Below are 22,264 nucleotides of genomic sequence, written 5' to 3'. Positions count from 1 at the left end.
ATGAAGTGATCGGACTGAGGTCACACAGGTCACAGAAGCAAGATCTGAACCCAGGTCCTCAGACTCCATATCAACAGTTTGCACTACGTCATAGTGCCATATATCCTGTGTCCACCTCAGCAGCAGTCCTTACCAAGTTCCAACCAATCAACCATTTATTAAAATTTACTCTGTTCCAGCACCGTGTTAGGTGCCTCTGCCCTCCAAACCTGCAAATTGCAAAAAGCAGAGACAGTTAGCCTACATATATTAATATCCATCTTACCTTTGTGACCGAGTTTTATTCATTTTTCTATTTACCACATTTTGCCTTCCCATTCAATATATGTCTTTCTGTATTTTTCACTCATATTTGATAAACAAAACAAAGAATAGTTCTCCAAATATAAAATTTCAGATTTCTGGCCCTGAAGACTTGGCTGACACAGTCATTGCCCCCAATCAAGAATTTTACAAACATTTGGGGGGAAAAGTCTCAATGTCCCATACAGCAAATCAGTACTGTCTGTCCTTAAGCTTGTCTCTGTCCATAATGAATTATTAACTCTATAGGAAGGTAAACTAGAGTATTTAGAAATGTGATTTGTGAGAGTAGCCTATGAAAAACATTAGGCCCATTGATATAAATTGTACAGGTGTGTTACCCATTGTCAGATTTTCAAATCACTTTTCTCCCTGATGTGAGTTTATACTGGAATTGTCCCAGGGGTAGCAGGTGGCATTGGCCAACAGAAAACTTGGGTCCCACTTCCAGTGCAGCATTGGTGTCCTTCTCTCTGTGCTGGGCTGCATCCAGATGCCTCTAGAGACAGCATCCTCACCCTCCAGAAGAGAATATCCCATGCTAACTAATGGATGCCATTCTTGTCCATTACATGGAGACTGACTGGGTGAGGTCCAAGAAGGTTGCTCCCACTCTTCCCAGTGAAGGAGAATTTTTTAAATTGACTTAAAGTGATTTTGAGTTTTTTGCACATCTCTGAGGTATCATTTAGAGTAGCAAACACCCTGGAAGAGAAATTTATATTATCAAAGCAGTCACTGAAGTTCTAAAACTTAACAGTAACATTAAGTAACTTGCTTAGCCAGGGTCCAACTGCCAGTGATGTCAGAAATGGGACTTGAACCTAGATTTTCCTGGCTCTAAAGTCAGCTCTCTATCCACAACCTCATGTTGCCTCTCTTATATAGTTTCCTTATCTGCAAAACAAAGATATTGGACCAGATAGCCTCTGATAGCCCCTCAGGATCTACGCGTAGGACCCTATAATTTACTGAGGCAAAGTTGCCTTTTGTAGGCATCACTCCCTTTCACATTCTCTTCATTCTAGGCAAAGTAGCCTGCTAGCTCTTCCCCATACACAGCATTCCAACTCTTTCATCTGTACCTTTACACAATGACCCCCCCATGTCTGGAATGTAGTCTCTCCTCACCTCCGTAAGACCTTTCCTGATTCCCTCGCCCACAATTGTTAGCACTATCTTCCTCTGGTATATAGTTTGAATGTACTCTTTTTTTTTTTTTAGTGAGGCAATTGGGGTTAAGCGACTTGCCCAGGGTCACACAGCTAGTAATTGTTAAGTGTCTGAGGCCGGATTTGAACTCAGGTCCTCCTGAATCCAGGGCTAGTGCTCTATCCACTGTGCCACCTAATTACTTATGTGAATTGGTTTATGCTTCCATCCCTACCTCCAGTAGAACGTAAGTCCCTTGAAGCAAAGAGCTGGTTTCCTTTGCCCAGCTCCCTAGCATCTAGCAGGAAGCCTTGTATTACTCACATTAAGCACCAGTTAGACACCGTGCCATGGATCAGGCACTGTGCTAGGGGCTACCATACAAAAGCAATGTAAATCAGTCTCCACCCTTAAAGAGCTTCCAGTCTAGTTGAGAAGGACTAGCTGTATATACAGTTATACTGAGAAAAGATATGAGATGATTGGGGGGGGGGGAGATAGTCCAAGTTGGGGGTGGAAATCAGGAAACATTTGATATAGGAATTAATGGCTCATATGAGCCTTGCAGGAAAACTGCTTAATAAATCATTGTTTTCTTGACCTTTGGGAGGTCAGTGCTGAAACCAACCATCCTACTGAGTAGAGAATAACTATGCTCTTTTCCCTCTGCTGCCCTTGCTCATGCCCCAAGAGAGAAGAGCATAGGATCAACAGTGTCTGTGCAAATTACAGGCATCCCTTTGGTGAATATTCTGCTCTGGACACACTTTAAAAAAATTAGAAATTTTTCCTAATGTTACAGAAATTCTTGCTCTGAACTATAATCTGCTTTAGCAACCTGGGTAACGTTTTATCCCATGTTCAAATCCCAGATGCATTGAATGAAATGTATGCAAAGTGAGCCAATAGACTGCTTTTGATCACAGCACCGAAACTCATTTGGTGTCCATGGGAATCTAGCACAGCCTGGCAGCACTGAAGCAAAAGAAATACTTGGCATTTAAATGCATAAGGAGCCTTTCAAGATTCTCTCGTTTTAAGTCAGTCTAGAAAAGCAGATTAAAAATACCTGACGTATGGCATGCTTTCCCCAAAAGGTTAAGTCAGCAAGCCAACACCACCTGGCCCATCACAAGATTCGCCTTCTCGTAGTCCCATTTGTCACTGATGACCCCAGTTTCCCATCTCCTGAATGTTTCCTAAATGATCAATCACTTATGAAAGTGAATTCTATGTATAGGGAACTGTCTTATGTTTCCCTTTGGAAACTGAAAAGCATTATAAGATCACACAATCACGGCTTCTCAGAGTTGAAACGAGCTGTTGGGGGGCGTGTAGTACAATCCATGCTTGATCAAGAATCCCTTCCACCAGCACATGCAAATGAACATCATCCTCTATCAGAAGTAGTCACCCGAGTTGGCAATGTTCTTATTTCCACAAAGTCCTTTATGCCCACTATGTTGTAAAAATGCCTCTCTTTGAGAACTGCTCTATGAATCTCTACATGGCAGAGACCCTGTCTTTTGGATGCCTCTATCCTTTGATCTGAGAATCCAAGCTCCTGCCATTCCTCAAATTTATCATCTTCATTTCATCTACACAAACCTAATATACACACATCCATGGCCATACATATGTTATCTCCCTTGTTAGAAGTCCCCAGGACCTAGAAGACCTTCAGAAAATATGGGCCCTTAATACATTCTCCTTTGATGGAATGATACTTCTTCTAGCTAGAAGGAATCTCTCTGTCCTCAAATTCCCCCAGAGCTCTGTGTCCAAATATATTTTGCCTCCCTCAGAGGAGCATAAAATTTGAAAGCTAGAACAGACCTCAGAGGTCATCCAGCCCAAGGCCCTTAATTTCAAATGAAGAAAATAGAGAACAGAGATGTTAATTGATTTATCCAAGCTCACACAGGTAATCAAGTAACCACTAAGATTAGAACACGAGACCTCTGAATACAAAGCCAGGTCAACTTGAATTGGTGCACTACCGTCTCTACTCAGACATACAGTGTAAGTTCCTTGAGGGCAGAGATTTGTTTTTGTTTGTTGCTGTTTTTTAGTGGTGGGAGGCTAAGGAAGCACATTTCTTGATTGTATCAGCTAACTGTAGACTTGGATCCTTTCCCTCCTGGATCCAAATTTTAGGACTGGCTCATAACAGTGAGCCCTGCAGACTCTCAGGAGACCCTGAGGCTGCCCCAAAGAAAAGTGGGGATCATGGGAAGGGGCAGTCACTCCATGGCAAATGGCTCTTGGCTGGTGAGACACAAAGAAAGCAAAAATCAATGGGGGGGGGGGGGGAGAGGAGGTTAGTTCTTCCGGAAAGCAACAAATAGTCCCAGGGCGAGAGGGATGAAAAAAAATAGCCAAAAATGACAACAAATTTGAAGAATGAGTGAAAAGTCTTTTGGTTGCTTGTGGAAAGTGAGGGACAAGTCAGAGAGCCATACCCTCCCAGCCACCAACAGCCTGATATGAGTAAAAGGCAATTAATTACCAGAGAAGGCAGAGGCGGAGGACTCAGTACAGACATCTGGGCAGGGAGGCCTCAGCATCCAGACAAAAATGGGTGACAAACAGATCTATAAAAAGGATAGGAATGAGTACAGAAGGACCAAAGCCAACAAAGGAAGATTGATCAGCAGACATTTAGTGCCCAAATCTGAGAAGTGGTAGTGTTGCGTGCACTGGAGTAGGAAGGATGTCCAGATAACTAAGGCAGGGTCTCTGACCTCAAGGAAGTTACAACTCAGCTCAGGTGATGAGACAAATACCACTCAAAAAATATATAAATACAATACTATTTTTGGTTTGTATCCCCAGCATATTAACACACCACTTTACACAAAGTATTATGATTGGACCTATACACTACAACAGAAAACAAAAACATTTTTTTAAAAAATTTTATCTTTATATTCTCAGCATTTCACACTGTGTCTTGCACATAGTAGTTTGTTGGGTTGTATTGTTGGATACTAGGGAACATATTCCCCACACCTGTCATACAATAAGAGCTTAATAAATGCACGTTGGATTGTTAAAAACCAGACATTTTCCTAGGAGCTAGCATGCTGCCTGGAACATAGTAGGTGGTGAATAAATAAATGCTTGTTGATTGATATGCTGAATGTGAGATGTCATTTTCCACGGATATTCCATATAGATAACCCAAGCCATGGGAGAGAGTGCTCAAGGTAGACTTGAGAGAAGGAAGTGAGCCTTGAAGGACAAACCAGGCTCAAAAAGGCAGAGAAAGCCAAAGTATTAAGAGCCAAATTGCTGATGTCAAATGCAAAGAAGCAGCAGACACGTGGGACATTTAGCTGAAAGAAGACTCAAGGGGAAAGAGGATAGCTGCCTTCAAATATTTGAAAAGCTCTCACAAGGAAGGATTGGATTTTATTTTTCCTATTTGGCACCAGAGAGCAGAACTGGAAGCCATCTGTGTCAGTTGCCAACAGGCAGATTTAAGGGAAGCTACATTTCAGGAAAAATCGTCCTACCAATTATAGTACATAGGCATTCATGATGCCAAGGCCTGGCCTAAGAAGGCACCTCTGCCTTCCAAGGATCATGGACCCTCTTGGCTCTCAGGCTTCTGACCAGTCAAAGCTGCCCAGTAATATATGAAGGCAAGACCCTGGCTAAAGCTCACATGCCCACACACTGAACCCAGAGCACCTCCAAATTAAATCCCAATGTGATAGAGGCTCCAGGATTTTATCTTCAGACAGTCTCACACCATAACCCTTCCCCTATTTCAAAGACCCCTTAAGGCTAAGGCAGTGTAGGCAAATTCAAAAACGCATAAAATAATAATAAAGTGACCCTAACTCTTATATCCTAAAATTTTTGCACCAGAGGGACCTTTTAATCTACCTAGTCCAACTCCATTTTTTTTACTAGTAAAACCTACAAAAATAAAATATATTGTGGCAAAATAATGTAATGGAATATCATTGGACTGGAAGAAATAATGAATATGAGGAAATGTAGAAAAATTGAGAAGACTTGTTTGAATTGATGGAGCATTACTGTATGTAGAGCTAGGAGGAGACCCAGTGTTTATGACAACAAAAGTAAATTGAATATGACACTAAAAAGCTAGCCAAACTCAAACTAATTACAATGGCCAATCTTGGTCCCAGAGAGGAGATAATGAAGTGTGCTTCCCTCCTCTTCATAAAATGGTAGGGGCCTATAGGAGCAGAATGTTACACAGGCCACAAGAAAGTCTTTTCATCCTTGGTTTTACTTCAGTATTTTGCTTTCTTATGAGGGAAAGTTCAATGGGGGAGGGGAAGATAAAGCAACAAACAACGTATCTAAAAAATTAAAGACATTGATAAGACTTTCTTAAGCCTATGGAAAGAAAGCAGCATCATAGAACCAAAAAGAATTATGGAGAACAAGAGTAAAAGATGTCAGCGGGGAAATGTATGATAGAGGAGATGGGTTGGATGGTGGCAGGTGAAGGTACCGTATGCTAGATGGTGCCCTCAGAGCGTCAGGAGGGAACAAGGTGGGGGTTTCCTACCTGTTGGGCAGGTTTCCTCTATGGCAAATTTATGGAAGGATGTGAACCAGCATGACTCAGAATGGCTTTTTGTTTGTTTGTTTTTTGCAAGGTAATCAGAGTTAAGTGACTTGACCAGGGTCACACAGCTAGTGTCAAATGTCTGAGGCTGGATTTGAACTGAGGTCCTCCCACTTCCAGGGCCTGTGCTGTATCCACTATGCCACCTAGCTGCACCCACAGAGTGGTTTCAAATTTTTATTAGGTAGACCATACAACTGATGCCAGATTATGAGGGCCTTTGAGCACAGAGAAAGCATTGAAATAAGTCAATAAGAATTTGTAAGCAGGTGTGCGTAAAGGAGAGAAAGAAGACACAAAAATGAAAAGGTGCATGAAAAAGCCATAGAGAAGGAATAGAACTTCATTTTGAGAAAGACTGAAGTTCTCAATTGAGAATGACTTCATTTGGGGGCAGCTAGGTGGCACAGTAGATAGAGCACCAGTCCTGGAGTCAGGAGGACCCAACTTCAAATTCAGCTTCAGACACTTGAAACTTACTGAGTGACCCTGGGCAAGTCACTTAACCTCAATTGCCTCAGCAAAAGAAAAAGGGGGGGAGGAATTACTTCATTGGCAGAACCAGAACATTGTACATACTAACAACAATATTATAATACACTGATCAACTGTGAATGACTTGGCTCTTCTCAGCAACACAAAGATCCAAGACAGTCCCAACGGACTCATGATGGGAAATGCTCCCCACCTCCAGAGAAAGAGCTGATGGAGTCTGAATGCAGATCAAAGCAGACTATCTTCACTTTTTAAAATTTTTTTGGCCTGTGTTTCCTTTTGTAATGTGGCTAATATGAAAATGTTCTGCGTGGCTGTACACACTTATGTCATATTACTTGCCTTCTCAAGGAGCAGGGAGGGGAAAAAAATGAAGGGAGAGAATTTGGAACTTAAAGTTTAAAAAAATGAATGCTATGTTTTTTACATATAATGAAAAAAAATTAAAATATAAAAAGAATCTAAGCTCTCAAGGTCAGGGAATACCTGACTTACTTGTATTTTATGTATGTCCAGCATTGTACCTGGTACATAGCAAGTACTGAGTACCTTAATATTTCAAAGAAAGAGAGAGATAATGATGTCATTCATACTGTTACACCAACCTATCCTTACTCCACCCCAAATTGCCAAGGAAAATATATAGTTTTATAATCTTGCATTTTCTTTATAGGTGCAAAGCACTATGGCCCATGATCTCCTTCGATCAGCTCAGGCATCATGTGACAAAGATAACACAAGCATCATTGTTCTCATTTTGAGGAAACTGAGGCTCAAAAACATTGACTTGTCTAAAGTCACAAAGCTAGAAAACGAGAGAGTCAGGACTAGGACCCGGCTCTTTTTGGCCCATATGCTGACAGACACTGCACTAGGTACTAGGAATACAGAGCCATCAACAAAACCAGCCTTGCCCTCAAAAGGTGAGATGAAAAGGTGTGTGCAGGGATGAGGAAGCTGGTTTGGCTGGAATGCAAAGTTGATGAGGGAGTCCAATGTGAAGTCAGTCTAGAAAGATAGACTGGAACCAGACTGTGAATAGGTTTAATGGCCAAAAAGAGAAGTTTGTCCACGCAAATAAATAAGATCAAAAGCCATTTTTCAATATCTAAGGCTTCATCAAAGGATATTAAGCTTAAAAAAAAAAGAATTGTAAGCTACAAATGACCACATGAAAACAGGCTCCAAATCACCAATAGTAAGAGAAATACTCATTAAAACAACTTGGTTTCACTGGTTCAACTACTCTGGATAGCAACTGGGAAAAAATCAATAAAACGTCCACATCCTTTTATCCAAGGACTCACTCCTGGGCACACGCCCCGAGGAAGGAAACTAGAAAAAAGAGGTTATATATACACCAAAACATTCATTTTGGGTGGTAAGAAGATTTAGAAATTAAGCAAATACCCGTCACTTGAGACATAACTGAAAAACTCTTTTTGGGGGCAGGAGGGGAAGGGAAGGGGATTTATGATTTGATTGGAATATCAAATCCTGATGAGAACTCCATTTACCAATGAAGATTAATGCATGCTCTGAAATTCTAGTCCTAGAAAGTTGTCCACAGCACTGAGATGTTAAAAGACTAAAAATAAAAGTTACAAGATAAATTTATTCTACATTTAAAAGGAAATTAAAGGTGTATATAAAGGTGTGAAGCTTCATGTGCAAACATCTATGTGACAGACATGCTTATTTTATTTCTTAAGTTCATAATAAAATGTTTTTTAAAGATGAGCCCAGGGTCACACAACCAGCATCTGTCAGAGGTAGGCCTGGAGTCTAATCATCTTGATTCTGAGAGCAGCTCTTTAGCCATGATGATGCTGACATCATGAATATCATGTAATATTATTGTGCAGTAAGGAACGATGAGCATTAGTGAAGCCCCTCTTTGTGCAGCCAGTGATTAAGCTTAATATAGGCTTGTGGTCAAATCCAAGGCTTTTGGTTTCAGGTTCCCTTTTGACCTTCCCTCCCTTGTATGGTCCATTCTTTATAGCAAAAACTCACTCAAAATAAAACACAAATTAGCTTAGTTTTATCTGAGGACAAAATTCTTTATAAAGATGCAGATATCAAATGAAAAGTGTTTAAATAGAGCAGGAAATTCCCAAGGGTGACAGTACCAGTTGGCCAGGCAGTAATGGGCCAGGGGAGAGAGAAAGAGAGAGAACTTCACCATGCCCCACAGTTTAACAAGCAGGTGACCCAGGACAACAGCAAAATCTGTGGTGATAGATCATTCCTTAAGTGGGTCATTGAGTCAGACAAGGCTCTAACTGTTCATGATTATATTCAGTGAGGGCTAGCAGCTCCTCTTGTCTATGCAGAGTAGAGAAGAACTTGGTATGCCCCTGACCCTCATCCCTTCTGCTCTCCCCTTCCTCCTCCCATCATCATTCAATCCCTCCTTACAGCTCATAAAGAACTATACTTCCCATCTGCTCCCTAGCCAATAAGAAGCTTTAGGAGGAATTCAGAGAAACTTGGGCAGATGTGTACAAACAGATGAAAAATGAAACAAACAGAACCAAAAGAACGCAATGCATGACGGCAGCAATTAAAAAACAAACCATTCCTAACGGGAAAATGTATGTATTGTCGGATGTGATCAGGCATTTTTCTGTTGTTTCTGTTACAAAGAAGCACTTTAATCTAGGGGGCAGAGGAGAAAGGAATATTTCTCCTTAGAAATGATTTAGTGACAAAAGGTAAAGAAGGAAGGGGGAGGGAGGGGAAGGGGAGAGACAGAGACAGACAGAGACAGACAGAGAGTCAGGAAAACCCCAGTTCAAATCTTGCTTCAGATACCAACTAGTGGTGAGACCCCCCAGGCAAATCATTTATTCTTTTTGGTGTCAGTGTCTACATGTGTAGAATGGGAATAATTACAGCAGCTATGTCATAGGATGGTTGTGCAGATCAAATCAGAGAATATATGCAAAGTAATTTGCAAACTTGAAAGCGCTAGGTCAATGTTAGTGCTCATCCTGGAAGCAAGAGAGAGTCACTGAGAATCCTGGGAAGGATGGAGAAGTCGATGTGGTCAAACAATTGTTTTTAATATAGGGGCCTTTTCCATTTCTCTTACTGCCAGTGCCTTTCCTCTGTGATCATCCCCAATTTATCTTGCCTATTTCTTGTTCCTAATCATTTGCTTATCAGTCTCCCTCCTGGCCACACACCCCCAAGTTAGAACATTAACTCTTTGAGAGCAGGGGTTGTTTTTGTTGTTGCATTTTCTTGTTGTTGTTGTTAGTTTGGGCTTTTGTTTCTTTTAGTCTCCGGTGTTTAGCACAGTTCCTGGCACATAGTAGGTCTTGCTTGCTGATTTAAATATCAATTTGGCAGCAGTGTTGACAAGGGATTGAACAGGGGAGAGACTGGAAGCCAGGAGGCCATTTATGGGACTGGCACCATCACAATGTGGATCAGGGTGGGAACAACGAACCAATGCCATAACGGACCAGATCTAGGATCAGACCTAAGTCTTGTGAGCACAGCAGTAAGGAAGTAGGGAGCATGAGCAACAGGTGACACATGGAAGGGCAGTCCCTCAGCCCCAATCTCTCTAATCCAGGTATACTACTTATTCAAAGAAATGCAAAAATCACTCTCCTGAGGTGGAGTATCTGAAGCCATGAGACAACATAAAGCTCGATAAGCCATGAAGATTTACAGATTTGAAAAAACCCAGGCAAGGAGTGGAAGAAATATTTTGGAGGAACTGAACCCAACATTCAGGATAGTCCTTCATGCCCCTTTCCCAAGTTGTTCCCCCTCAGGGCAGCAGTCCATCTTCAATGTCATCCTCATCCTTGGAAAGCTCCAAAAAAACTCAATTCACTTCAGCCAGCTCCATCCTTATGATTCCAGCTTTAATATCTCAGACACGGTCAATTGTGGGACCTTAGGAAGCAGCAGAGTTTGTTTTGTTTGTTTTTCACTGTGTCGACTACCTTTCTTCTGTGGTCTGAGTTAACAAAAAGTCCACATCACACAAAAATTAAGGAAAGAAAAATACCAAGTAACCAAGGGGTGGAGAGAAAAAGCCCTTTTGTCCCAAGCTGACAAGATAGTCTGTGCCTCCCTCTCTTTATTACCCCAGGCAGTGCGATTCTGTGAAGAGGGTTATGGGACTTGAGAACCTAGGTTCAAATCCTTTGTGAATCTATGTGACCTTGAATAAGTCACTTCACTGGGTCATTTCCTCATTGGTAAAATAAGGCAAGTTGGACCAAATGACCCACTAGTTCAAGCTCTGGTGCCACAAGAATGCAGGATGTTCATCTCTTTCAGCCCTCTTCCTCTAGGGAACACTAGGTACACTAGAAAGAATGCCACTGGCTTTGGAATCAGAGTTCCATCCTGTTTGTGTGACCTTGGAAAAGTCACTTAAACCTCCATGGACTTGTGTACAAAAAGAGGAGGTTGGAGTAAGTGGCCTCCAATGTCCCTTCCAGTTCTAGTTCCAGGATCTTGCCCTCTGTTCCAAGGCATTTGAGTAGATCAATGTGTCTTGGTCTCTGTTTGGCTTCTTTGGCCATTAGGTGAGTGCCAAGGGCCAGACTTGGCCCTCCCACCTTTCTGGCTGCTGCCATATAGTCCTAAGTAGGTGCAAACCAGAACACTCAGAACCTTAGCCTACTGTCTGCACAAAATGATCTGAAATTAGCAGGAAGGTGTTACTCCTGACTAGATGAGAGGCATCATCCAACACCTGACTAAAAGAAATAAATAATAAGAAGTTACCTCATAAATTGTAAAATGACTGATCGTGCTTGGAACCATGGACAGGAAGGCAAATACTAGCTCACTGGTTAACTTGGTTCCTGGTTTGCAAATGTAAACGTAAGAGAAGAGTTTTTAAACGAAGATAAATCATATTGTCTCTAGTAAAAGGATAAGTGCCTAACTTTCTATTTCTCTATCATGACATTCCAGACACTAGGTCAAACATTTCTATATAGGAAACGGTCTTTCCTGTCCTCATTTCTCTATAGTAGCTTGGTTTTGCCTAATGTTGTTCCCTGCTGTGACCAGAATTAGGAAGGTAAGAGAAGGGGGAAACCTGCTTATGCATTAGACAAGAGCATCCAGCCCTTTTCAAAGGTCAAGTTTTCTTAATATGCCTCATTACTTCCACAGGTGGATTTTTGAAACCTTGCTTTAAATATCCTCTCTGTGCCTTTCCCCCCATTCCCTGGGATTTTCATAATGCCTCAGGGGTTTGGAAAGTTCCCGAAGCTCCTGATATATACCCACTCCTAGCCCTCTGAGTGTCTGTGCCTGGAAACCTCCCCTTCACTCAGACCTTAGGATCATCTCGATTGAAAAGAAAGTCCCTCCTTCTGCAAGATTCTCGTACCTGCGTGCTGCATTTGCATATGTGCATTTAGAAGTGTCTACATCCAGAAACCCAAGACTTGTGCCTATACTGGGGATCTGTATTTCTACAGAAATGAAGAGGAACGCTTCTTTCCCTTTCTTTTCTAGCAAGGATTTGATGTAGTTTGGGGCGCTCCTTGCCCTTCATACCCAGGCTCTCTCCTCCCCCATCCCCCTTTTTCTCTCAAAACGTACATTTTCTTAGTCGTTCAATGCCCTGTACCAGCCCCAGCTCTCCTTGAAAGCAGAGCCCAGGACAACTCCTAGCGAAAGCCGTCCCACCTCCCCGGAACGCCATTTCCAGCTCTCCTGGCCAGTCTCTTGGCATTCACCACTCTGCTCTCCAGTTTTTAGCTTTCACTTCTGTGGCTGAAGAAGAAATTAAGTTGCCTTTTTCCGGAGATCACCGTGTAGTACTCGTTCTGGACAAGGAGAGGCCGCTCACGCCAAGCATCCCTGGTCCCCAGGCTCAGCAGCCAAGAGGGCTGAAATCATCTCTGATTTCCCACCGAAACACCCTCCTACCCCCTCAGGCTGTTTCGAGGCTGGGCATCTTCAATCAGTTAATCTCATACATCTCTCTCTCTCTCTCTCTCTCTCTCTCTCTCTCTCTCTCTCTCTCTCTCTCTCTCTCTCTCAGACACACAGACACACAGACACAGACACAGACACACACACAGACACACACACACACACACACACACACCCCTCCTGAACTTTCTCAAGACCCCCGCATCTCAGTGCATGGTATGGATGCCCTCAGCGTCACAAGAGGAAGATGTTGAGCATCCCTCCCTCCCAAGCAACACGTTGGAGGCACCAACTTTTCCACCTCTTCTCTTTTCCAAGAACAATCCTTTGGACAGGGGAGAGAGAGCTGGGAAAGAAGGATGCTTGGCAACGATATTCCCAGGTCCTGGATGCCCCTGCCCAATGGGCTGCACCTGCCTTGTAGAAAGGGTACTGGGAGCTAGAAACCAGCCGGGGAGAGGACCGGATTCCCACGTCTGGACAGTCTCAGCCCAGGGAAAAGAGCAGAGGAAAGAGAGGCGGTATTAGACCCAAAGGGAAGCCTTCCCCGGCCCCTGCCCAAGCTCTGCCCCGGACTGAGTAGAGGGTGGCACACACTCACCTTGCTCAGCGACAACTGCCTCCGATCCTCTTCCTCGGGGAACTAGGGGGAGGGTCACCCTAACTTCTCCTCCTTCCCCTCGCTGCCATCTTCCCGGAGCGCTAGGAACTGAACCCGGAGTGTAGTGGGAGGGGGTGCGTAAAGTTGCCTGGGCGGCTCCCGCGGCCTCCCGAGCTCCGGCTCATGCCCCGTTTCTGGGGGTTGAGGGGAACCCCGCTAGGGTAGGATTGGGCCCCTGTCTGGGACCCGGCTTGAGCGTCCCTGTGCGTCTCACGGAGCCGGTGAGCCAGCTAGGGAGAGAGGGAAGGAGCGGGCGGGCGGGCGAGCGAGCGAGCCAGCCAGCCAGGGCTGCGCGTCTCTGCCTCTGCCTCTGCCACCGTGCGCCTCTGCCGGGGGACGCGGGAAGCTCGTGCGGGAGGGCGGCTCCGAGGAGGGAGGGGAAGGAGAGAGGGAGGGATGGAGGGAGAGAGAGAGAAGGATGGAAGGAGGGAGGGAGAGAGGAGGAGGAGGAGGAGGAGAGCGGAGGAGGGACAGAGGCTGGCCGCCTAGTCCTGGAGGCCGACCGTGAAGGGCGCCCACCCCGGAGAGCAGCTGCTCAGCAGGACCCGACGCACGGACTGACCGACCGCCGGACCGACAGACCAAGGGAGCAGCTAGCGGCGGCGGCCCGCTGGGTTGGGTGGGCTAAAAATAGCAACCCGGCGGAAAGCGGGTGTAGGGGGGGAGAGGAGAAGAGGGGGGAGAGGGGACGACGGGAGGGGGAGAAGGGGGAAGGGGAGGAGGGGAGGGAGGAGAAGGGGGAGGGGCAGAGGGGAGAGAGGATGGAGTTCCAGCCCCGCCCTGCCCTGAAGGGGTGGCCTTTACGCCGAGCAGGGGAGGCGTGGAGTGGGGTGCTAACCTGAATCCCGTGGGGCGGGCGGGGGAACATTTCCCGCGGAGGCCTTGAGGACTAGGAAGGCCAGCCCTGGCCGGGAGGGGCAGAGAAGAGAGGGAGCACGAGGTGAGGGGGTGGGGGGAGGTTAGGGATGCTCTGAGAAGACCTGATTCCCAGAGGAGACTTCCAAAGCCGGGTCGCATATAGAGCGGCAGGTGGGAAGGGGGCTGGCTGTGGATGTAGACTAGAAACGAGTGGCGAGTTGGGGGTGGGTGTAGACCAGAGACGGAAGGGGTGGTGGTGGAGCTAGGGAGGGTATAGACGAGAGACTGAGTACTGTGTGCTGGGGACGGGTATAGACCAGAGACAGTTGGGCTGAGGGCAGGCAAAGACAAGAGGTAGGTCGAACGGCAAGTATAAACGAGAGGTGGAGGGAGAGGGGAAGGTGAGTAAGGGAACCTAGGGGAAGAATGGGTGGGGGAACCCCAGCCCTCCGCTTCAGATGACTCCAGGTGGGAAGGCGGAGAAACTGCTGGTCCGCACCCCTCACCCCTTAGTCTTAGCAGCTGCTCCAAGGGGGCGGGATCCACAGCCAGGTGTCCACAATCTGGGACCAAACTCAGGAGTCTCTCCCTCTCCCTCCCTTTCCCCAGGAGATCATGACCTGCACCTTCCCACCCCTCCTTAAAGCTCCAAACCAAAAATTTGCCGAGGGAAAATGGTTTGTTGGTTTACTTAACTAAGGACAAGTTTGAAGAAGCCCAACCCCCTCCCTCCAATCTGCCCACACACACTGTCAGCCAGCCTGATTACCTTAGCAGTCTTCACTCAGAGCCCTCAACCTTTTTACCACCCTTCGGTCACATCCCTAGAGGTGGCACTGAAAGGGACATAGGAGGTACAGAAGGATGTCTTGAGGTCACAGAGTTTGGAGCCAAAAGGACTTTAGATATCACGCTCTTTAACCCGATCATTTTTCATATAAGGAAACTGAGCTTCCAAGTGAGAAAGCCCCACATAGGCTTCTAGGATTAGAGCTCGCAGAGGCCTTTGAAATCATTGATTTCCACTTGCCAAATTTTATAGGTGAAGAAACTGGGGAGAAAGGGGAAGTCATGGGCGATGATGGTTCAAGTAACAGTATATCGACTCCAAGCCTCTGCTTCTCAATCCATTGCTCTTTTCACTATATTCCCGGGCTTTTCATTTCCTAGAACTATTTTTCTTTACTTTGGTCTATGGTTCATAATTTGTATGTTTGTATTCACCTTACCCTTAGCTCATGTGCATTTATAATCTTATCTTAATGGAACACCATCTCATTTATAGACCTGAAGAAGTCAGCGTTAACCCTAATTATGCTAACTGGAACCTGCCTGGGTTTTCAGCTGGGATTTGAGGATCCCACCTTAAGGGTCAAATGCACAGATGCCTCTATCATCCTTTGAGTCCCCCCAAGATAAAGAGGAACATTTCCCAACCAGTCTGGCCTTTGAGGGTGTGGGAATGTAGCACCACCACTGGGGGCTTCCTCCTCCTCTGCCTTCCCCTTTAGCTTTACCTAGTTGACTGTTCCTGGGGATTTGATGATAAGAGAGTCAGCAACTCCAGTTCTTCAGATGAGATGAAGGACCACCAGGCCATACTACTTGCCCTCAATGGTTATTCATTCATTCATTGATCAAGTCCAGAACATCTAGGCCAATCTCCTAAGTTTACAGATGAAGAAAAGGAGATGCAAGGTTGTTACAGGAGCTAGGCAGAACTGGAACTCCACCTAGGTCCTCTGATATTCAGTGCAGCATTTTTGGATTGTACAATGGCATTGGCCCATTGAGTCAGCAATACATTAAGATGTTTATCATTCAAATAAAGTAAGGTCATTGATGTCCAAAGATTCAACCAAACCAAGAAATCATATTGTCCAAGCCCCTTATTTGACAAGTGAAAAAACAGAGGCCCATGGAGGGAAATAACACAACAGCAGGACCAAAACCAGAATAAAGGTCTGATTCCAGGTCCAGAATTCTTTCCAGTAAACTGTGCTGCTAGACTGTGGCATAAATCTAGAGAAAGGGGATTTGTTGTCATCGTCGCATTTTAAGGTTTGCAAAGCACTTTACAATAGTATCTTAAGCCTCAAAACAATCCTGGGAGGTAGGTGCTATTATTATACCCAATTTATAGATGAGAAAACAGATGCAAACAGGTTGGGATGTGCTGGGGGGGGGGCTCAAACAACCAATCATTTTGAGGAAAAATTTAAACTCTTCTCTTCCTGATTCCAGGGCCAGCACTCTACCACCTACATTATTTTCAGTCACTGAGTTTCACAAGTTTACTGATAATATTCCTTTTAAAGGTTTGAATGATTTTCCTTCAATGAATTTTGTTCCTTCCTACTTCCCGGAGAATGAACTGAAATGTTGGGTGTGGAATCTGGAATTCCCTGTGTGAGTGAAAGGTCTCTGAAGACAAAGTGGTCCTGATAGAGCCCATTAAGAATATTTCCCCCACTCATTTTTTTGAATGGAGATGAGATTAATCCACTGCTTGTCTTCTTAATAGGTCTTTCCTTATGCAAAAATATCTGAGAGACAGGTTGAATCACCTGCCCTTGCTCATTTACAATACACTTGGGCTGCATTAGTCACACAGAAAGGCAAGGTGTCATCATTTAGAAATTAACCAGCTGTCAATTTAGATACAGTGCAAGAAAACTCCATATGCCAACGGAGCTTAAACATGAACGTCTTCTTTACTCAAAAGTATGGTGCCCATTTTATCCATGGAAGATCATAGATTTAGAACTGGAAGGAGCCAGAGTCCATACCTTTCATCTTACGGTTGAGAAACAGACTTATGGAGGGGAATGGCTGGCCTAAAATCACACAGATAGTAAATGGCAAAAGGAGTTTTAAATGTGGAGCAGTAAAACCAGGAGCATTTTATTCAGTACCATAGAAATGCCAGGCACTATGCTGGGGATTGGAGATGCAAAGACAAAGAATGAAACTACTCCAGAGACACTTGCATTGTTACTGAGAGGCAAAGTATGTATGTTTTTGTGTATGTTCATGTATGTACATCTGTGTGTATGTGTATATATGTATTGTCAGAACAAATGTAGAGAAAGTAAATAAAAATATGAAGTAACTAAAATAAGGTAATTGGAGGGGACATTATATTTGTGGGGTTCAGGAGTGACTTAGGAGAAGATAATTCGGGAGCTGTCTTGAAATAAGTAAAAGATTCTATGAGTTTGAGAAAAGGAAGGATGGGTGGGAGGCAGGAACACAGAATAACAGAGAAAAAACCAGTTTGGCTGGATTGTAGAGTGTGGAAAGGGGAGTAATACAGTATGAGGCTGGGAGGAGAGGCTAAGGCCTGGCTGGGATAGGTTTTAAAAGCTAGATAGAGGAATTTATAATTGATCTTAGAGGCAATAGGGAGCCACTAGAACTTAGTGAGTAGGGGAGTGGCATCGGTCAGATTTGCATGTTAGGAAGATCACCAGCAGTTGAGTGAGGATGGGGGAGGGGAGGCACTTGAGGTAGGAACAAGCAGGCTTTTACAATAGTTCATATAAAAAGGTGATAAGGGGCAGCTAGGTGGCGAAGTGGATAAAGCACCGGCCATGGAGTCAGGAGTACCTGAGTTCAAATCCGGCCTCAGACACTTAACACTTACTAGCTGTGTGACCCTGGGCAAGTTACTTAACACCAACTGCCTCACTAAAAAAAAAAAAAAAAAGTGATAAGAGGACCCTAAACTAGGGTAATGGCTATGTGAGTGGAGAGAAGCCCATAGATGAGAAAAGCGTCAGATTCGAAAAACAAAGCTTGTCAACTCACTAAATATATAGAGTATAAGGGGCTAAAATTCTAGCTAGTGGCTTTTCCTCATGGCGGAGCTTTCCTACAGTAAGTCTCCAGCAGGTGGCGTCATTCCAATCATTAAAAGAGTAAAGATGAATGAGGATCCTAAGGTAATCTTGAGGTAAGCAAGCCAGGAGCCTAAAAACATTGAGGTACCTTCAATAGAAATGGAAGTTTGGTGGCAAGATAATAAGTTGGTTTTGACATAATGAGTTTGAAGTTGTTCTGGGATAGCCAGTGTCCAATGGGCAGTTGGTGATGCAGGACTGAAGCTCAGGGTAAAGACTGGGGCTAGATGTATGCATCCAGGAGTCATTGGTTTAGAGACAATAATTCAACCTTTGGGAGTTGAGGATACCAAGAAAGTGGAGAAAGGAGGGACAAGAGCCTAGGACAGAACCTTGGACAACAAATACCCTCAGTGAGGGGGCATGACATGGATGCTGAGCTAGCAAAGGAGATGAAAAAGAGTAGTGTCAGGAAAACCCAGAGAAGAGAGGGTGACCAGGATGGGAGGGAGTTCCAAATGCATCAGAGAGGCCCTGAAGGCTGAGGGTTGAGAAAAGGCCCTTTGACCCCATACCCAGTGATCTTTCTGCTGTGGCTCTGGGGCCCCCAGGATCTGAAGAATAAAGCTGAGCAGCCTATGAAGAACAGAACTGCTTGGGGGGAGGGGGGGTGAAACTGGGACACACAGATATAAAATGTCAGAAATCAAATACTTTGTTCCAGGCAGGTGAATTAAAAATGATGAGAATAATCCCATGATTCTTTGTGTGTTGAGCTATTGAAAGATGAGTAAAAGAAGAGATGAGCAGGCACTGAGAGTTGGTTTTCACCAAATAGGAGCTCACCTCAAAGCATGTACTTCTTGTCTCTCTGCTGCCCTGCCCAACAGTGCTAGGCTTTCCCTCTCAATACATGTGTTTTTTTTCCTCCTCTGTGAACTGAGGATGATAATGAAAACTAAAAATCCTAACCCAGAAAGGCAAATTTGATCTCACAAGGCTTGGAGGGATGAGACCCAGGAATATGACTTTTTTTTTCTTGAAAAAAAAAGATAAATAGTAAGGAGTAGGAAAGGCAGAATGAGAAGCATTGTATGTTTAAAAGATATATTCACACTTAATAGCTCTGTGACCCTGGGAAAGTCACTTAACTCTCATTACCCTGCCAACACAAGGACCAGAAAGGGCAAACATTTGGGTGGATATTGACAGAGACAGGAATAGTAGTGATGTTGTCCTTAGAATCTACTACAGGGGGCAGCTAAATGGCGCAGTGGATAGAGCACCAGCCCTGGATTCAGGAGGACCTGAGTTCAAATCTGGCCTCAGACACTTAACACTTACTAGCTGTGTGACCCTGGGCAAGTCACTTAACCCCAATTGCCTCACCAAAAAAAAAAAAAATCTACCACAGACCACCAAGACAGAAGGAATAAATGGATGAGTCCAGCAAACAGTTTGTAGCCTAGCTTGTAGAAGTGATATAAGGTTAATGTGGGGCCTTCAATTATTTAGACATCTGCTCTGGATCTCTTTGTGGAAAGTAGAGCAGCTAATAATTTTGTGACTTGCCTTGAAAGGACTAATTAATCGATTCAAAAGCATTTATTTAGCAACTACTCTCTGGGCATACAAAGAAAGGAGCAAAGATTCTGTCCTCAAGTAGTTCACATTCTAATAATTTCATCTTTTCAGAATGTGCATAAATCAGTGAGGAGACCTTTTCTTCTGGACCTAATTCTCACTAACAAGTAGAAACTTATATCCAGGCAGAAATGAAGAGACCCTTATGAGGAAGTGACCCTTCCATCTTAGAATTTTTGACAGATGAATGGAAAGCCATTCATAGCCTCATATACACATTAGATTTGTGGAAAGCAGATTTTAAAACATTTAGGCACAGAAGAGGTAAGATCCTGCAGCATAAAATTCTAGAGGAAGTCAGACCCAGAGAAGGATAGACAGCTCTCAAGAAAGAAAATGGGTAGACACAAATAGAAACAATTCTGAAAAAGAGGATGTGTTCTCAAAAGGGGAAATTGTCTAAAGAGGCCAATTTCCAAGAGGAAACTCATTGGCCAGCTTAGATATTTTTTTCAAAGACTTGCATAAAAGATAAAAGCAATAGAAGATTGTGAATGCAAAAGCCTCCCATGATTCTGTAAGCACATCATAAGTACTAAAGCTAAGAATAAACTGAACCTGGTGAAGAAACTTAAACACAAGAAAAAATGGTATTTTAGTGAAATTAGGGAAAAGTAAGGGGATCAAAAAAGGAATCAGATTATACTACAAGTAAACAGGATGATGATAATGGATGACAAAGAAAAAACAGAATTGTCCAATTTAATTTTTCTTCTGTTTTTTTTTGTGAAAAAGGACAGAACAAAAATAACTAATAAGAAGTTGATGCTTAACATAATTAGAAAGATACCAAGCAAGAAGCAGGCTGCCTTTGACATATTCACATCACCAAGCCCAGATAAAAAACATGCTAGTTTACTAAAGAACCTGTTAGATGTAATGGCTGAGCCAACCTGAGTAATTTCTTAAATATGGAGAATGGGAGGGGTTCCATGGACCTAGAAAAGGCAAATGCTGTTCCAATTTTTAAAAATTAATCATCTCTGTCCTGATTTGCAAAGTAGGGAAGAGTGGAGTCTATAAACCATAGGCCACTAAGCTTGACTTCAATTCCTAGCAAAATTCTAGAATGTATTTCTAGAGAGATGCTTAGTTAACATCTAGAGTGGGAAGCAATGATCATAAGAAAACTAACATGGCTTGATCAATAATGCCTTATGAACAAAAATTAAATTTACAGATTTTGTGCCACACCAAATTACCAAAGGGTCACCTTATAGAACTAGGTAGACAGTAACAAAATTTCATTATGAGAAACAAAAGGTCAAGAATATAATTAGAAATCATGGGTACCTGAGCAGCTAAGTGGCACAGTGGATAAAGCACCAGCCCTGGATTCAGGAGGACCTGAGTTCAAATCAGACCTCAGACACTTGACACTGACTAGCTGTGTGACCCTGGGCAAATCACTTAACCCTCATTGCCCTGAAGAAGAAAAAATCATGGGGAAAAAACTATTTGTTAGTAGTTTTTAAAATGTAAAAGTTAATCAATAGACAAGATTAATTATGCAGAATTGATCTTAGAAGTGGGGTGTTTCTTAAACCCACAGACTCCAACTAGTGGAGAAAATTGGAAAAGTAAACAGTCTGTCAAAATCAGATTTTGAACAATCTCACACCATTAACCAAAATAAGCTCCAGGTGGACATATTTTAGAGATAAAAGATCCTATCATTTAAAAAAATTATAATGTCAGCTCCCTGAGACTAGGAACTGTATTTACATTTTTTTTGTTTCCACGGTGAGTATACAATTTTTGAACCACAGTAAGTGAGCAACAAATGCTTTTTAATTTACTGACTGATAAAGGAATGAAATGTCTTTCACAACTATGACTAGAGCAATAGTTCTTGACCAAACGATGATTGTCGTTTGTCCTTCCTTTTCAAAGAGGACTGATGACATCATGAGTGATGTCTTGACTTGTGTATGAATTAGATTTAAATGAGGCAGAGTCGCCCAAAATTATCAACCTTTTTCTCTTTCTGAATCACCAAAGTCTAGGATGATTGGCAATGGCCTAGGATGCGGTGGATGACCCTGGCATCTTTGGTATCTGACCAAGCTCTAAACACTTCACAGTGCCTGATTCATCTGCCTTCATAGATGCTGGAACAAGTTATTCCCATTTGCCCATTCTGCCAGCAGAAATCCTCACATGCTTGGGATAGACATCCCCACAACTCACTGATGGTTCTGTAACTTGTCAGTTACTCTCAACCTGGTTTAGCCTGTCTGCTGAGATGGTTTGCTAGGATAGAAAGGATCAAAGTAGATAAAATAGGTAATCTTGTTCACATAAAATTTAAAAGCTTCTGAACAAACAAAACCAATGCAGTAATAATTAAAAAGAAAACCATGAATCAAGGAAAAATTCTATGCAGCAAAGTTTTTTGAGGACAATATGATATTTAAACTCTATAGGGAATAGATGCAAATGTTTGACGGGAGGTAGGAGTTTAGATCTTAAGCTTCAATGACTTAAACTGCATTAAGAATTGGGGGACATGCTGTATAAAAACAAAAGTCATTCTCCAATAGGAAAATGGTTAAATGGATATTAATAGGAGTTCTCAAAAGAAGAACAGTGAAATTTTTAAGTGAAAAAATGTTCTAAATTACTAATTTGAGAAATTCAAATTAAAAGAACTCTTATTTCCAGCTTTTCACCCATCTGACTGACAAAGGTGACAAAAATTTCCCTTCCATCACACATTTCCAGAAGCTAGCTCACCATCTTCCATGTGGGTTGAATACGATGCAGAGAAGG

At 43.3% G+C, this 22,264-nt stretch overlaps 1 protein-coding gene across 2 annotated transcripts in view; it reads right to left on the bottom strand.

Moving 5' to 3' along the window:
• HDAC9 (histone deacetylase 9) overlaps positions 1–13,700 on the bottom strand; it is an 895,346-nt gene extending 881,646 nt beyond the window's left edge. For both annotated transcript variants that reach the window (XM_043966016.1, XM_043966014.1), the window contains exon 1: positions 13,089–13,700. The gene's annotated coding sequence lies outside the window, so the exon portion shown is untranslated. The remainder of the gene's footprint in view (positions 1–13,088) is intronic.
• Between the last annotated feature and the right edge of the window lie 8,564 nt (positions 13,701–22,264).

Source organism: Dromiciops gliroides, chromosome 5, assembly GCF_019393635.1.
Source record: "Dromiciops gliroides isolate mDroGli1 chromosome 5, mDroGli1.pri, whole genome shotgun sequence".
In the NCBI taxonomy this organism is placed as follows: domain Eukaryota; kingdom Metazoa; phylum Chordata; class Mammalia; order Microbiotheria; family Microbiotheriidae; genus Dromiciops; species Dromiciops gliroides.
This window is presented reverse-complemented; position numbering and strand designations above follow the sequence as displayed.